Raw genomic sequence first — 19280 nt, 5'->3', positions numbered from 1 at the left:
TTTACCTCTGTCTTTGCTAACTGTGAAAACTGACTTGTTCAAGTTCTTCAATTTAAATATTTCATTTAGTAGATAGAAAAAAACACATGAATGTATTAAAGAAGCTTCTAAAAGCTTCTATTTACAAGCATGCTGGGTGCTAAATCACTTTAGTCGTGTCCAACTCTCTGTGACCCCATGGACTGTAGCTCTCCAGGCTCCTCTGTCCATGGGGTTTTCCCAGCAAGAATAGTGGAGTGGGTTGCCATTTCCCCCTCCAGGGGAACCTCCCAACCCAGGGATAGAACCCGCATCCCTTAGTTCTCCTGCATTGGCAGATTGATTCTTTATCATTTTATCACAAGCTTCCCACCTGGGAAGTTTGAAGGCTGAGAGACTGGGAAATCAATATGTTTTAACACCCAGGGAACGTTTACATGTTCATTTGCCTTATAGTCAGAGAATTTCCAGGGTATAAGTCATACAGGCAGAAGGCAAGGTACAGAGGAAAAGAGACAGAGACTGGGCACTCATACAGAGGCTTTGCCTGATCAGCCACAGAATAAAAGGCAAGCTTTCCCTCCTCAAGGTCTAGCCAGATGTCCACCACACTAGGTCTGTGTGAGTTGAGGACAGTTTCCTTGAATGTGCACCATGCAGAGAGCTGGCTGGTCCCTTTCCACTCTACACACCAAGAGCCTGTGGTCCTTCCTAGGATCTGGCTTTTCTTCATCCCTCCACAAGGTCACCCCAACTGTCCTGTGGCTACAATGCTGAGTGTCCACTGCTGATGCCCAGAAGAGAGGGTCTGGGAACATAAGGCTTGGCTGGAGGCAAACCTCAGGATTCCAGGGTTAGGAGTGTGGGAAGTGAGATACAGTCACCGTCCAGTGATCTGTGGACACCTTCAGATTACAGGAGAGGCTCCCAAGGTCAAAGTTTGGACTGAAGATGGCCTATCAAGCAGATGAAGAAGCCCTCTTGGGTGCAAGGTGACTCTGGTCAGGCAGTGAGCATGAGGAAGAAGATGGAGCTTCCAGGAATTCAACCTGTGTTTGTTCTTCAAGGGCCCATTGCTGCGTGAAATTTTCTTGTAATTTTCCCTGGATCTCTTCTAGGTCATAGAGAATATCTTTTATATTTTTGCTCAGGTGGGGGTTAAGTCACTAGTTTGGGAGAAGCCAAGGAAAGGTCACACCATCCGAAAAAGCTCCTTTGTCTGATTCAGATTCTGGGAGGTGTCTGATTAAATAATTATTTTATTTAATCTACAAGTATAGATTAAATGATTATTCCATTATTTAAAATATGTGAGCATTTAATGACATTTATTTCAACATGCCTTATACCTAACCTGGTTTCAGACAATACCTCTTGAATCTTGTTATCTGCATATTTTAACATTAGAGTTTGTTCATTGTTCTCTAACATACATTCTTATCTCTTTCTTTTAAAGAAAGGTCCCTCCAAGTTTTAGCTGGGCACATGGCCTACCAGTTGGGAACACATTCTCTCAGACTCACATGCAGCCATGTTGACCCCTGGCCAAGCCCTGGCCAGTGGGGAAGAAATAACAACACTGATTGTATATTCTGGGCAACAAACTCAGCAGAGAAGCTGCTTGCCCTCATTCTCCCTTCACCTTACACCGGCTAGACATGATGGTCACCAGCCTTAACCCTAGCCTCACAATAGAAGCCATGTGTTAAAGTTTACAAAGTCTCCTCATCAGCCCTGGACTGTTTTCATGAGAGAGAAATAAATTTCTTACTTACTCAAGTCATCATGTTTCTGGATCTCTTTGTGATAGCACACTAACTTTAGCTTATTCTCTATCTAAAATAATTAATATTAATCCGTATGTATCACAGAAGAATACATTTGTATTCAGAGAAATTGTAAAGTTAGCACACTAACTTTAGCTTGTTCTCTACCTAAAATAATTAATATTAATCCGTATGTATCACAGAAGAATATATTTATATTCAGACAAAATTGCTTTGTCCATGGTCGTAGACATAGAAAGCAGCAAAGGGATGTGTGAAGAGCGGGACTTCTGACTCCAAAGCCTGCGAATGCTATACCTGATTCCCAGGCAGGGAAAGCCTGATCCAAGCGCCAGTTCTCAAACGTGATTGCAAATGCTGACCTCAGAGTTCCTGCTGATTAAAGCCTAGGGTACGTAGTAACACTAATTAGGGAATATTTGGCTCTTTTATATTTGTTTTAAAAAGTGGTAGATAATGTGCTATGAAAAACACCTCTAGGGTCAAGTTTGGGGCTTTAATCTTGCTCACAGGGGATGAAGGCATTCTTCCCATTTGTGCCACCACATCCACCCTGACAAGAAACATAAAATATTTTGTTCCCCTAATGGGAAATTAGTTCTTAGAAGTTACAGTTAAATTTCCTCACTCTCAGCCTATAGTCCATAAAGTATCACAGAATGTTAGGAAAGAGACTGATAGAATCTATCTAATTTTCTCAGTAGCCTAATGAGAAGAGTGTCAGTGAAAGAGTTCAGCAGCCAATGTCCCAAGGAAGACTGACTATAAAATTCTTCCACATGGAGGTAGAAATACAATAAATCTAGACCAAGAAGAGCTATTTGGTTACCAAGCAGTCAATTGGAACCAAGGCAGCAATCCTCACTCAATCTAAAAAAGTATTTTTTTCTTGCAGCTGATTCAATTCAAATCACGCACATGAAAATATTACAGTCTCTTCTTGGCACCAGAGTTGCAGGAAGACTGAAGAGATAGTTAACACAGGCAATACTTCAGTCATAAAACCTAATCTGTTTTGTTTCTGATGTGTTCAGGGGAAAATTCAAACCCACCAAGTACATTCCAGTGGCTCAAATGCACAGCAGATTCAAAAAGCACGATAAAAACAGGAGCTTTCATTAGAGATTTCCTCACTGTGAGAACCACGGTCATCAAACAAAAACAACAAATATTTGAGGGGAAGCCAAAGAGTGAAAAAGGAAAACTGAACACTTGTCTTTGCCATTATATTTACAAGCAAAGAATGTGAGCAAAATAAAAACTAAATAGAAACTAACTTTAAAATTTAGTTTCTTCTTGAAAATTAGATCTGTTTTGTAACATAAATGTGTGTGAATACATATATAAATGTGTGTGTGTGTGTGTGTGTGTGTGTACGCACATGCTTAGTCACTCAATCATGTCTGACTCTTTGTATTCCCGCAGACTGCAGCCCTCCAGGCTCCTCTGTCCATGGTATTCTCCAGGCAAGAATACTGGAGTGGGTTGCCATTCCCTTTTCCAGGATATAGATGTTTATGTGTATGTGTATAAATATATACTAACATGTGCATATATGTGTATAGATATACAGGTGTCTATTTATATCTATATGCATATGTACATACATGTGTATATAATATGCATATGTTTGTCCATTTGTATCTTATCTACACACAAACACACACATATACATGTATGAATTCACAGTTTTTTTTTAAATGAGAATCTGAAAAACATCATTTTTCAACATAACAATTTAAGAAGAAGAATCTGTTTTCTTTTCACTTTATCATCATGACTTACAAATAAAAGAACTTCCATTTAACCTCCAACTTCCTTAAATATATTTGTGTGTAAAGTGAACCATAGAGCAACCCTAACATAGCTCTGCAGAGTACTGGAACATTATATAAGAGAATAAATTCTTCATATGTTCTGAGCTTTGGCAGAACTCTAAATATTTCTCTAACATAGGATTTTGAAGTTAAGGAGAACTAAGATGAAATAAATACTGTGGTCTCTTAATAGCTTTCCTGAGGTATAATCAACATACAACTAACTGCATCTATTTAAAATGTTCAGTGTAAAATATGATGTACATTGTTGATGTTGTTTAATTGTTGAGTCATGGTTGACTTTTGTGACCCCATGGACTATATAGCATGCCAGGCTCCTCTGTCCACGGGATTTCCCAGGCAGTAGTACTGGGGATGTGTAGTAGAGGTAGTAGATGTATTAAACTTATTACTTTTTTCAAAGATTTTTTTTTTTTAACTTCCATATGAAGTTTAGAGTTAGCTTGTCAATTTAATGAAGATTAAATTGAATATATTCAGAATTTTAACCATATTGCCTTCAACTTCTAGATAAATTTATAGAGAACTGACAAATTAGCAACATTGAATTTTGGGACCAAAAACACACATTCTCCATCCATTGCGGTCTTTTAAATTAAAAACTATTTTGTAAGTTTGGGTTAAATTTATCCCTCAGTACTTGTTTTTTTATATTAGTATAAATGGTAGCTTCAAAATATTTTAATTTCTTGAGAATTTCCCTGGCAATCCAGTGTTCAAGGTTCTAATCTTCCACTGCAGGGCCATAGGTTTAGCCCCTGGTCAAGGTACTATAAAAAAAAAAAATACAAAAAATTTAGTTTTGTTTTATTCTTTGCTACTATTGACTGTGTGTTGATCTTATATCCTATAACATTTGCTAAACTCACTTAAATTCTTCTTCTTCTTTCCAGCTTCCATTATATTTGACACATATGATTGGCAATTTGCTAATAAATATAATTTTGTTTCTTCCTTCTAAATCTTTCATTACTTTCCTGGCATATTACATTGGTTAAATCTTTCAATGCAATGTTGAATAGCAGTGTGAGAGCAGAAATCCTTGCTATTTTATATTATTTTTACTTAATAGGGAAAACATTCATTCTTTCAGTCTTAAGTATGATATTGGGCATAAGTTTTTCATAAATTACTTTTATCAAGATAGGAAAGTTCTCTTATATTTTTACTTTCCTGAAAACTTTTCATTAAATATGTTTTCTATATATTTGAAATTTTCATAAAACTTCTACTTTTTAATATGTTATGCAGTGAATTAGTACATTGATTTTGTAATATTTAGCCATGTATTCCTAGGATAAAGCCAGCTTATTCTCACCATGTATTATCTTTCTATGCATTATTATGTTCAATCTGTTAATATTTTGTTAAAATATTTTTTCATCTAGATTAATGATGGATATTGGTCAGTAGTTTTCTCCTTATATCCTCTTCTGGTTTTGGTATCAAAATAACTAGACTCATAGAATGATATGAGAATTTCCTCTCCTTCAGCTTTCTGGGAGAGCTTATTCAGTGGTAGGTTTGTTTGTTTGTTTGTTTGTTTTTCATAACTATATGGTAGAATGTACTAATGAAGCCTTCTGGGCCTGGAGTTTTCCTTTGTGGAAGGCTTTAACTACAAATTCTTTTTCATTTTTTAATAGATACAGGGCTTTTGGACTTTATTTCTTCTTAAGTCAGCCTTGTCTTTTACAAGAAATTTATCCATTTAATCTTAATTGTGGGATTTTGTTACTATTGCTGTTGTTTAGTTGCTAAATCATGTCTGACTCTTTTGTAATTCCCATGGTACACCACAGGTTCCTCTGTCCATGGGATTTCCTAGGCAAGAATACTGGAGTGGGTTGCCATTTCCTTTTCCAGGGACTCTTCTGGACCCAGGGATTGATTCTGCATCTCCTCCATTGGCAGAAGTATTCTTTACCACTGAACCACTAGGGAAGCCAAAGTTGTGGGATATATTGGTATAAAATTGCTTATGGTTTTTCCAGTAGTCATGTATGGATGTGAGAGTTGGACTGTGAAGAAAGCTGAGCGCCGAAGAATTGATGCTTTTGAACTGTGGTGTTTAGAAGACTCTTGAGAGTCCCTTGGACTGCAAGGAGATCCAACCATTCCGTTTGGAAGGAGATCAGCCCTGGGATTTCTTTAGAAGGAATGATGCTAAAGCTGAAATTCCAGTACTTTGGCCACCTTATGTGAAGAGTTGACTCATTGGAAAAGACTATGATGCTGGGAGGGATTGGGAGCAGGAGAAGAAGGGGGCGACAGGGGATGAAATGGCTAGATGGCATCACCAACTCGATGGATGTGAGTCTGGGTGAACTCTGGGAGTTGGTGATGGACAGGGAGGCCTGGCGTGCTGCAATTCATGGGGTCACAAACAGTTGGACACGACTGAGTGACTAAACTGAATTGAACTGAATATTACCGCTTTTTTTTTTAAAGTATGCATGAAATCCAGAGTGATTTTACCTCATTTATTTCTGATACTGCTTATATATATATATATATATATATATATATATATATTCCAAATTAGTCCAGCTAGAAGTTCATCAAAATTTGTTAACTTTTCCAAAAAGTCAGCCTTTGATTTCTGTTAATTTTCACTCTTTTTCCCCTCATTTTCTCTCTCCTTCTGATTTCTTTTTTTGGTTTGTTTATTTTCTTTCTTCTGCTTCTCTTGGATTTTATTTGTTGTACTCTTTCTGATTGCTTAAAACTGAGGCATTCAATTTGAGACTTTCTTCATATCTAATATAGACATCTAGTGTTATATATTTCCCTTAAGTGCTATATTAGCTGCATTCCACAAATCTTGATACATTTAGTTTTTAATTTTTCTCAGTTCAATGTATTTTCTAATTCTTCCCCCTCAGAAGTATGTTATTTAGTTTCCAAATACTTGAGAATTTTCCAGATATATTTTTTGAATTCTAATTTCATCTCATTTTTTTCATTTTATTAAAGAAACTACACTCTATGACTTAAAGCTTTTAAATGTGCTGTTCTTCTTTTGTGGATTAAAAAAAAATGCTTCATGTTAGAAAATGATTCCTGCATATTTGAATGTTTAGTATGTCATTGGGTGGAGGGTTCACGTGCTATCTATCCATAGTGATCTTTTTTCTTTCATTTTTAGTGATTTTCTGTTGACCAGTTCTACTAATTTGTGTTAAGAATTCTTTCCTCCTTTTTCCCTCTGGCTGCTTGTAAGATTATATCTTCAAAGTTTGATTACAGTGTACCTTGGGTGCTTTCATTTTTTCTTTTTTTCTTGTGTTTTAGGGATCTGTGGTTGTATACTTTATATCAGATTTTGGAAATTTTCAGTAAATATTTAAATATTTTTATGTACTACTTCTCATATTTAATGTCTCCAGTTACAGATATATTAGCATGTTTGAATTATCCCCACAGTTCACTCTATTTTCTGTTTGTTTGTTTGTTTTGCTATGTCACTGACAGGTACATTTAGTTTACCTGTTGGCAAAGAGAAAGAGAGAATGCCTGCTAGTGGTGGAGAATAGGAGAGTCAAGGGCTTAATTTGAAAGCAATAAGCTCAGAAAAAGCTCTTGCCTCTTGCTAGGGAGTGTCCTCTTGCTCCCCTCCTGATGATAAAAACATCTGAAGCGGTTAGAGGTAAAAATCCTCAGATTCTCAGGGAATCCTTTCCTCCACCTCTGTGTACTCGCAAAAGACAGGGATAGGACAAGAGGTCCTTCCTGAGGCCTGGCCAATCCTAAGGTTTAGAGAAGTCTACTATACCCACATGGAGAAGAAAATGGCAACCCACTCCAGTATTCTTGCCTGGAGAACTCCATGGACAGAGGAGTCTGGCAGGCTACAGTCCATGCGGTATAAAAGAGTTGGACACAATCGAGCAGCTAACACTGTACCCACTAACTCATTTTCTTATGCTACGTCTAAGCTGCCATTCATCCTATTCAGTGTAATTTTTTAGAAATTTTTATTGTCACTTCAAAAAGTTCAAATTGAGTCTATTTTTAGTTTCAATTTGTTTACTTTTCGAACATATGGAATACAGTTATAACATATTTTTTCAATGTCCTTGACTAATTCTAACATCTATATCAGTTTTCAAACAAAGGAATGATTATTCTCCTCCTTCTAAGTCATGTTTTACTGCTTCTTTGCATGCCTGATTGTACAAAACTGTGAACTTTATCTTGTTGGGTTCTAGCTGTTTTTGTATCTCTAATGTTCTTTCTTTAGCTTTGTTCTGACATGTGGTTATGTGGATATGATCTGATAGGTTTGGATCTTGCTTTTATTTTTCTTTTGGCTGATTAGAAGCAGAGGTCAGTCTAGGGCTAACTACCCTCCACTACTGAGGTTAGGCATTCCTGGGTACTTTACTCAATGCTCCATATTTTAATAAGTTTTCCAGTCTGACTGGTTGAAATAGGCACTGTTCTTGGTATTGTAAAATCCTGAACAATATTTTTTTCTTATAATTTAGATGGTTCTTTTCCTAGCCTTAGCTAGTTTCCTCAAACATATTCAGTAGTCATTACTCTTCTGAGTACTTAAAGAAGATTCTATACAGAGACTGCCTCTTTGATACTTTATCCTGAAAAATCTAGACATCATGATCTTCCTTGAAATTTTTGTTTGACATAGATCTAAGAAACTTACATGATACAGGACATGGGTTAAGTAACATAAATAAAATTATTTAGACTTAACAAGAAGATTAGACCTTGTTATTCCTGAATAACTAAATATTATGTATATTAACGTTCATTATTGTTTAGCTGATTTTTCCTAATTATCCAAACTCATAATCTGTTTTAGCACTAATTTTCTTTCTGCATAACTTTTTCATTTACTTTGTTCATTTCTGCTCTCCAAACATGGTTGTTTCTTCATATGTGGAAGAAAAAGTGTAATCTTTTTTTCACCTTGTATATTAATTTCCCCCACACTGACTGCCAAAATATTTTCCATAGACTTCTGCCAGAAGTACTACATTGATTAAATACTACAATGCCACTTCTGTGAACTGACAGACATACCTCCATATATTGAATTTATCTTGTCATTTAATGAGAAACTTCTTGCTAACCAGGAGATGTCAAATTGGTTTCAATCATGCTAAAAATGGGCAGAAAGTGAAGAGGAACTAAAAGCCTCTTGATGAAAGTGAAAGTGGGGAGTGAAAAAGTTGGCTTAATGCCGGGAGCCAGCACGAGGAGTCCCGCCCGTGGCAAAGTTCATGAGGTTAAGTGGCCCGACAGGCAAAGGCGAGTCAGGCCTTAAGGGAGCCTCGCTGGATCTGCTCGTGCATCTGCCCCCAAACCAGAGTCTGCCTGCCTTACTACATTGTGCTTTTCGTCCACTCTTCTGACATTATACGGGGGGCTATCCCCCACCACCTCTCTCTGAAAAGGAGTTAACTTAAGACTCCAGTTAATAATTCTCCTGGGTGTGACAAGTCCAAAAACCTCTCTGCTGGTAGACTAGCTTGTGTGACAGGATTATCCACACTCTTGCTACTACTTACATGATTGTTTACAACCTCTCAACCATAAATAGCACAAGAGAGTTTGGAGTATTTTGAAAGTGTTAGTTAGCATAGGGTTTTTCTAAAGATAAAAATCATGTTGGTGAAGGGTTTCATTGTTGAGTTAATGATTGCCGCCAGGCCTCCATATCCTTAGGCACCTGGGAGTATGTTAATCGATGTAATTGGAATGTAGAAAAGAAAATATAGTAGTTTTGATGTTAGCAATACTAGACTTTTGAGTTAATGAATTTTCTCTTTTGTTATAGATCACTGTACTCCTCTTTCCTTGTTATAAATCACTGTACCCTTGCTATGCAAAAATGTAACTTTATCACTGTCTTAAGACTGAGTAGAACTAACCTTTATCAATAGAAAGTAAGGTGGGGCCATAAAATGTTGATTGGTCTCCAGACCACAAGATATTTTAAACAAATGTAAGACCCTTGTAAGAACAAAGATACACTGAGAACAGTGTCTTTAGATAACGGTTGGAGCAGCTGACCCTGCGTGACTCTGTTTCTTACATTTATCTCTATGTATAACTAAAAGTATAAAAGTGAACCTGAAAAATTAAGAAACGGACCAGTTCCTGGAAAGGCTGGTTTCCCCCATGTGGTCTTTTCCCGTTCTCTTCTTTTCTGGCTGAATTCCCATCTGTAGTGTGGAGGCTCGCCATGTCTACTTACTTGCCCTGGCTTCTAAGACCCACACGAGAGGGAGCCCAAGGCGGGGCACCCTCTGCTATTCAAGTGGGCACCGGTGGCCTATATAGGTGGTGCAAACTCCTTGTCCGGAGTTTAATTGGTTTTCCACGTAAACCAAGTTATTGAGCTTTTTTTTTCTCCAGTAATATTTCCTACTACACTATTCTTTCCTAATCTCTCTTTATATTTCTAATTAAATAGCTCTTTCCTAGGACACCAACTCCATCCCTGCTTCGAATTCACTGGATTCACCAGGGCTGGACCTCGGCAGCTTAAAGCTCAACATTCAGAAAACGAAGATCATGACATCCGGTCCCATCACTTCACAGGAAATAGATGGGGAAACAGTGGAAACAGTGTCAGACTTCATTTTGAGGGGCTCTAAAATCACTGCAGATAGTGATTGCAGCCATGAAATTAAAAGACACTCACTCCTTGGAAGAAAAGTTATGACCAACCTGGATAGTATATTCAAAAGCAGAGACATTACTTTGCCAACTAAGGTCCATCTAAGTCAAGGCCATGGTTTTTCCTGTGGTCATGTATGGATGTGAGAGTTGGACTGTGAAGAAGGCTGAGCACTGCAGAATTGATGCGTTTGCACTGTGGTGTTGGAGAAGACTCTTGAGAGTCCCTTGGACTGCAAGGAGATCCAACCAGTCCATTCTGAAGGAGATCAGCCCTGGGATTTCTTTGGAGGGAATGATGCTAAAGCTGAAACTCCAGTACCTTGGCCACCTCATGAGAAGAGTTGACTCATTGGAAAAGACTCTGATTCTGGGAGAGATTTGGGGCAGGAGGAGAAGGGGCCGACAGAAGATGAGATGGCTGGATGGCATCACTGACTCAATGGACGTGGGTCTGAGTGAACTCCAGGAGTTGGTGATGGAAGGGAGGCCTGGCGTGCTGCGATTCATGGGGTCGCAAAGGGTCAGACACAACTGAGTGACTGAAATGAAGTGAACTGAACTGAACTGAAAGATGAGTAGATGTGATACCAATCTATAGTTCTATAGTTCAGTCTATAGAACTGGCTAAGAAAGGAGAAATTTCCTACTGAAACCATTTGGAGTGCCTTGGCATGATTTCAGTGAAAGTTATTCAGTAAATTAATCCCGCATGTAGAAAGAATATGCTCAGGGGAAATTCTTAGTTATTAGCATAGGAATCAGGCCTGTCTCTGTGTCAAGCCTTCCCTCTTCCTAGCAAAAATGGGGACACAACACAGCAGCAACAAAGAAACAGCAACAACAATGAAATCTGATTGTAAGAGAGATTGTGAGTATCCTTTAAGAGTGTTTTGTTTGTGTTTAAAATTCCAAGAAAATAGGGAACTCTTAAAAGACACACAGCAGAAATCAAGTCATAAGGTGCTGAAAGACAATATGAGAACTATAAAATATATATATGTTACACATTGAATATGGATTTTCAACAAATATTTTATGAAATCTGATAACAATGGAAATAAGAATAATTTCAGCTGAAGAGAGCAAGTGAAATGAATATAAATGGCATTTTTTTCTTGTCTGGTAAGTAGAGCTTTACATAATTCATCATGAGAGCCACTTTTATAATCCACATAAATGAGTTTTATGATGATGGCAAATCAGAGGTATGTGAGAAATATAATCTGACTCAAAATAATTTTACCATTAATGTCTGGTTTAGTTTACTGATAACATAAATTTATTGTACTGTAGATTCAGAGAGATGAGGAACATATGCCATTCAATAAACATTATGAAGAATAAAAGAAAAACTAAGCTGAGGGTCACTGGAGAATAGTTCTTTGATTGTTTGCTTAGAGTAGGTGTAAAACTCAGTGTAATGAATCTCATGAGGGCAGAAAGAGAACATAAATGAAGAAAGATCATATTTTACCAAACAGCACCATGGGAAGTTCCAACATGAGACTTTTTTTTGGTTATAATAAGATTATCATTACTTTGAAAGTTTATAGTTTAGGACAGGCCAGTTGATACTGAGTTATGAGAAGAAAAGTGATGAGAAAATGCTAAAGAAATCAAGAGAGTAACAGCAATAATTGAATTGCCCTCATTGGCTATAAAATAAGAAGGTACTTTGAAAGCATAATAAACATATGAATTATGTTTTGAGAAATTCTGGCTGGAAGTTAAAGCACAAACAGGGAAACAAAAAAGAACTTGGGGTTGAAATTAATAAGAATTGACTGATGTTTTCTGGCATGGTTTTTATTTTGTGTTATCAAGAATTTTCATTCATACCTTAATATTAAAGTTGATGACAGAGTTTCAATAAGGTCAAATTATATTGATCCTTAGTCTTGGCTCTTTTTATTAGTTTCTTGAATAGGAAGCAAAAGAACACAGAGAATAATTGAAGGATCTGCTTTATATAGTAAACATTTTAATATTGATAATTGCATTTTGAAAACTAAGGTAAGGTAATCATTAATCGTCACATTTGAACCCAAGCTATTGCAATTTGCTAATTTGAATACTTGAATTACATTTTTATAATAAGACTCTATATTGGTCTTCCATTTTTATTCATCATATCTTCTTAAATTGTAAGCAACTAATGATGACCATTCAGGTATGACCTAAATCAAATCCCTTATGATTATACAGTGGAAGTGAGAAATAGATTTAAGGGCCTAGATCTGATAGATAGAGTGCCTAATGAACTATGGAATGAGGTTCATGACATTGTACAGGAGACAGGGATCAAGACCATCCCCATGGAAAAGAAATGCAAAAAAGCAAAATGGCTGTCTGGGGAGGCCTCACAAATAGCTGTGAAAGGAAGACAGGTGAAAAACAAAGGAGAAAAGGGGTCGCAAAGAGTTGGACACGACTGAGCGACTGAACTCAACTGAATGATGGGGATAATAGAATAGCATTAAACCTTGATTGAATAATAAATGCTAACTTTTCCCTTATGTTCATAAACAGATGCTTTAGAAGGAGTAGCTTAATCATTTTTCCAGAGAAAGGGGACACAAACAAAGGAAGCTTCTTGAGAGAGGCATGCATCACCATCCTTGTAGATTACTAGCTAGCACATAACTTGAAGGTGGGGTCAAGCCCTTAATTACATAATTCAATAAATAAGCATTCTTCTAGACAATAATAGTATATCAGTAAAAGCATACAAAATCTCTGCACTTATGGGGCTTACATTTTACCTTGCAAAAAGATTGAATAAAAAGAATAAGAGCAGTATATAGGGATGCATATAATAAGTTCTAAGGAGCAGAACAAAACTGAAAAGAGGGAGAGAAATTGTTGATGTGGGGACTTCCCTGGTGGTGCAGTAGATAAGAATCTACCTGCCCATGCAGGTGACACAAGTTTGATCCCTGATCTGGGAAGATTCCACATGCAGTGGAATCTTAGAGCAGGTAAGCCTGTGTGCCACAACCACTGAGCCTGCGTGTTACACCTACGGAAGCCTCATGCCTTAGAGCCCATGCTGTGCAACGAGAGAAGCCACCACATTGAGAAGCCCAGGCACTGCAACTAGAGGGTAACCCATGCTTGCTGCAACTCGAGAAAGCCCACACAACGCAATGAAGACCCGGTGCAGCCAAAAATTAAAAATTAATTAATTAAAAAAATTGTTGATGTGGGAATGGAGATTCTTATACAGATGAGGTAATGGGGCAGGTCTCACTGAAAAGATCACATTTACTTAAAGGAATACAATTAATGAAGGGTATATGATACAAATATCAGAGAAGAACATTCCAGAAAGAGACAACAGAAAATGCAAAACTATTCTCTGAGGCAGGAGGTACCTCGGATGGTTTTTGAACAGAGACAATGAGGTCCACACAAGTGAAATGAAACAAACAAGACAGAGTGAGTGGCAGAAGATAAAATAACTCAGGTTCAAAGCTGTCAACTATATACAGCTTTACACATCACTGTGGGCTTAGATTTTCAATGTGAATGATATAAGAAGCCATTCACAGTTTGTCGAGCAGAAATATAACATGATCTAAGTTACTCCGGCAGCTGAATTAAAAATACACTTTCGGAGGCACAGCAGAATCAGAAATACCAGTTAGGAAGCTATTGCTTAAAAGCAAACAAGATACAAGGAAAGTGTGGATTTAAGTAGAATATTGGAAGCAGTGTAGACACGATTGGATTTTGGATGTATTTTAGCAATAGAGTAAAAATTATTTAATGATAGATTGGACATGGAGTACATACAAAATAAAACAGTCAAGAATGGCACCAAGTTCTTCAGGCTACACATCAAGAGAAATGGAGTTGTTATTAACTAAGATGTGAAAGACTGAGAGAGCAGCAGGCTGTGGGGAAGGTAATCAGGTTATACTGACAAGAACATTTTTGCAGGATTGGACCAGGTTCAAAAAAAAAAAAAAAAGCATGAAAAGCAGCTGAAATAGACTACTTCTTCAGGGAGTTTTGCTTTATAAGGAAGGAGATGAGCAGGACTACAACCAGAAGTAGAAAGGTAGTTGAGCTTGCATTTTATTGTATTTTAAGATGGGGGTATAACTGGGTATGTATTTGAAAATAGAATGTCCAGAGTTAAAAATGATCATTCAGGAGAGGAAAGGGAAACTTACTGGAACACCATGACTGATTCAGCTTCTGGGTTAATCCACAAACTAAAGCAGCCACACACTACATTCATTACCTTTAATCCACTACATTAAACTCTAATTTTCACAAAAACTTGGATAATAATATTAATACTCATGTAATAATCTAATACCAATATAAAATTAACAAAGAACTCAGAGGGACTAGAAAATTTTCAATCACTACTTATTCCCCTATTAGCTTTTAGCAAGCAACCTAAGGCAAGTAACTTAGTGACTATTTGCCTAAAATCTTAGGTTCTAAGGTTCTGAGTTGAAAACAAAAACAGCAACAACAAAAATGTTTGCCAAACAAACATGCCTTCATTTGGACTAATGGAGCCAATTTAACCTCTGTCACAAATTAGTCTGAATAAACCTGGTTATGCTACAGTAACAACATGAATTGTTGGTCTTTTATCACAAAATTAATTCATGTTTTAGTCTCACAATGTCTGTTATGAGTTGACAATGGTGATTATCCACTGCAGTCATTCAAGGAGCCAAGTTACTAAAAGCATTTCCCTCTTACATATGTTTCCATGATCTGAGCTCTAACACATATTTTAGCTCCAAACAGGAGAAGGCAATGGCACCCACTCCAGTACTCTTGCCTAGAAAGTCGCATGGATGGAGGAGCCTGGTAGACTGCAGTCCATGGGGTTGCTAGGAATCAGACATGACTGAGCAACTTCACATTCACTTTTCACTTTCATGCATTGGAGTAGGAAACGGCAACTCACCCCAGTATTCTTGCCTGGAGAATCCCAGGGACGAGGGAGCATGTTGGGCTACCGTCTATGGGGTCACACAGAGTCGGACACACCCTAAGTGACTCAGCAGCAGCAGCAGCAGCAACCCCAAACAATATTGTATTTATAAATTGCCAACACCAAAGGCATTTTGCTCTTCTAAATTGTAATCACTTAGTAATCGGTGACTGCAGCCATGAAATTAAAAGTCTCTTACTCCTTGGAAGAAAAGTTATGACCAACCTAGATAGCATATTGAAAAACAGAGACATTACTTTGCCAACAAAGGTCCATCTAGTCAAGGCTATGGTTTTTCCAGTGGTCATGTATGGATGTGAGAGTTGGACTGTGAAGAAAGCTGAGCGACAAAGAATTGATGCTTTTGAACTGTGGTGTTGGAGAAGACTTCTGAAAGTCCCTTGGACTGCAAGGAGATCCAACCAGTCCATTCTAAAGGAGATCAGTCCTGGGTGTTCTTTGGAATGAATGATGCTAAAGCTGAAACTCCAGTACTTTGGACACCTCATGTGAAGAGTTAACACATTGGAAAAGACTCTGACGCTGGGAGGGATTGGGGGCAGGAGGAAAAGGGGATGACAGAAGATGAGATGGCTGGATGGCATCATTGACTCGATGGACGTGAGTCTGAGTGAACTCCAGGTGTTGGTGATGGACAGGGAGGCCTGGCGTGCTGCCATTCATGGGGTTGCAAAGGGTCAGACATGGCTGAGCGATTGAACTCAGCTGAACTGAGTAATCATTTATCCTTTCTTGGAAAAGCACCAAGAGAATAATTAGCACCTGGCAATTGATTCCTTTCTGTTCTCAATGAGAATGTGTGTCAACAGCTCACTGTGAACTATTACCTTGCGGCTTCCCTTGTGGCTCAGCTGGTAAAGAAACTGCTTGCAGTGCAGGAGACCTGGGTTTGATCCCTGAGTTGGGAAGATCCCCTGGATGAAGGGAAAGGCTACCCACTCCAGTATTCTGGTCTGGAGAATTCCATAGTCCATGGGGTTGCAAAGAGTCAGTCATGATTGAGCAACTTTCACTTTTTGGCAGGAGGAGAAGGGGACGACAGAGGATGAGATGGCTGGATGAAATCACTGACTCGATGGATGTGAGTCTGAGTGAACTCCGGGAGTTGGTGATGGACAGGGAGGCCTGGCGTGCTGCGATTCATGGGGTCGCAAAGAGTCGGACATGACTGAGCAACTGAACTGAACTGAGATATATATATATATATATATATATATATATCCCCTAGCAGTACTCCATAACAGTTTCTGCTTATTCCTTTAGCATCAGCATGTTCTTTAACCTTGAGGCTAGTTGTTTTGAGAGTTTGCATCTGTGTGTAAATGCCCTGTTTTGCAATGCAGAGGTCATACTGCAATATCTTGCTCTAAAGATCACATTAATTTTCAGTGAAAATGACAATACTGTTTTATACGTCTCCTATAAACTCTGTGAAGGATCATATTGGATACTATAATTTCTGTCTAAAACTAGGCAATCATAAAGCAGATGACATGTTTTTTAACTAAGAATCACAATGCAATTTAAAAAATTGTCTAACTATATGTTATACACACATTGGGAGAAGTAGTAGTTCTGTATGCATCAGAAGTACGTATACATCAAAATTACATATACATGTGGAAAAATTCTCTTTGAAAACCAACTGAAAACTGGCAAAAGGACTCCTGGACAAACAAGGCTATAAGAAAAACACACAGGTAATTGGGTAGGAAGGGAAGAAAGCTATTGGGTCAGGGTCTGTGCCCCTGGGAGGGGATTCAGAGGAAAAAGGAGATAGCATGGCAGAGAGGGATGGATATACACCTGCTCTGGGGAAGGAGTGGCAAAAGCCACAGATTGGATGCCCCATTCCTGAGGTCCTACGCATGGGACCTGCCACTAAAAAAGATCAATAAACATTGATAGAATATTTCACTAAATGACGATGATTTAAGTAATTAATATCATAGGCACTGTTCGACATTTTAGGGAAGAAAGGCACATTCATTTCACTGATTGTAAAAATCACTGTCGCTTAATGAAAGAGACAGGGGAATTCAGAGTGGCATGGGGAATTTCCCAAATGTTTCACTTGGAATTTCTTACTTTTGTGAAGAATAACAGAGATAAATGCAAACAAAGTAGAAGACATTCCAGCTGTATGGAACCAACTCTTGATAAATGACTCAGAGATGTTCAGTACACAATAAAGGAATTCTTAAGAGAAATAGGAGCTGCTCTTAAAGTGGCCTGGACACAATGCAGTCACATTTGCCAGATGTGGTGAAATTTGCTGTGGTCTCAGCATCTCTGTAGTCCAGGGAACTGAGGTTTATGGAGAAAGTGATGTCAGATTGTCAGGACATTAGGGATGAGGGAAGAAGCTAGGGATGAAGGAAACCTCAGAAGAAAAAAAGAGAGAGAGAGAGAAAGATCTTCACCTATTTTTCCATCTTCTTGTCTTTCTCTTTCATACTAAACTCTTTTTCATTTTTTTCCCAACTTTATTGAGGTATAAGTGAAGTCGTTCAGTCGTGTCTGACTCTTTGCGACCCCATGGACTGTAGCCTACCAGGCTCCTCTGTCCATGGAATTTTCCAGGCAATAGTACTGTAGTGAATTGCTATTTCCTTCTCCAGGGGATCTTCCCGACCCAGGGATCGAACCCGGGTCTCCTGCATTGTAGACAGATGCTTTACCGTCTGAGCCAATTGACTTAAAATTTTGTAAGTTCATTATATACAATGTGATGTTCTCAAATAAAAAATACTGCAAAATGAGTACCAAAATAAAGTTAACACATTCATTACCTCACTTAGTTACTTTATGGGATGGCATGAGCTGAATATATTTAAAATCGACTCTCTTAGCAATGTATACAATGTAGTATTGTTATCTATTGTTACCAGGCTATACATTAGATCTTTTAACTTATTCATTTTATAGCTAACTGGAAGTTTGACTCCCATCATTTATCCCCCCGAACCCTAGCTCCTGACAACCTTCAACATAGTCTCTGTTTCTAAAGATCAATTTTTGAATTCCACATGTGAGTGAGATCATATATTGTCTTTCTTCACTTAGCATAACACTCTTAAGCTTTATCCATGTTGTTACAAATGGCAGGATTCCTTTCTTTTGAATCACTAAATAATATTTCATTATATGTATATCTATCACATTTTCTTTATACATCCATCAAAAGACACAGGTTGAGGGTTTGGCTCAAGTTGGTGGAATAAAAGACAATGGAGCTCACCTCCAACCATGAACACATCAAAAGTACATATACATGTGGAAAAATTCTCTTTGAAAACCAACTGAAAACTAGCAAAAGGACTCTTGGACAACAAAGGCTATAAGAAAAACACACAGGCAATTGGGTAGTAAGGGAAGAAAGTGATTGGGTCAGGACCTGTGCCTCTGGGAGGGGACTCAGAGAAAAAGGGAGATAACATGGAGGGGGGAGGGATGGATATACACCTGCTCTGGGGAAGAAGTGGTAAAAGCCACAAATTGGATGCCCCAGTCCTGAGGTCCTACACGGGAGATCAGCCCCTCTGGCTGTTCAGGGGACACCTGAGACCAATAGAAGGGCTGTAGGAAGCCTGGACTGTGCATGTAAGGAGAGCTCAAAAAAGGTTTGCGCTTGAGGGAGGGTTCAGAGAGCTCTGCTGCAGTGGCTGCTGGGTTTCCTGTGGCTCCTTGTCCTGCTCTCCAGCCTAAGCTGAGAGACTGCACTGGCCCTCTCATAGTGCAGCTCTGGATCTGGGGTGGCCCCAACCAGGGAAAAGACCTGACCACGTGATGCAGAGGCCACCCAGTCTAGAGGAAGAGGCTGCATGAGGCAGCAATGCTCTTTGAAAGAAAATCTGTATCTTAAAGAGAAGATTTTCTTAAGATTATTATTCTTGGGGTTTAATAAGGGTAGGGAGCAAGATACGAAATGGATATCACTTTCTGGAAAACAGTCCCATTTGTTCAATCTTTATCAACTGATTAGCTTTAAAGTAGAAAAATGGCCCATTTACCCCACACATTTTGCCAGGAATGTATAGG

General features: G+C 38.3%; 1 pseudogene; it reads right to left on the bottom strand.

The window, feature by feature from the left end:
* Positions 1-412: 412 nt before the first annotated feature.
* On the bottom strand, positions 413-18974 carry LOC114111655 (E3 ubiquitin-protein ligase RNF135-like; annotated as a pseudogene).
* Between the last annotated feature and the right edge of the window lie 306 nt (positions 18975-19280).

The sequence above is a fragment of the Ovis aries genome, chromosome 1, assembly GCF_016772045.2.
Source record: "Ovis aries strain OAR_USU_Benz2616 breed Rambouillet chromosome 1, ARS-UI_Ramb_v3.0, whole genome shotgun sequence".
Taxonomy (NCBI): Eukaryota; Metazoa; Chordata; class Mammalia; order Artiodactyla; family Bovidae; genus Ovis; species Ovis aries.
This window is presented reverse-complemented; position numbering and strand designations above follow the sequence as displayed.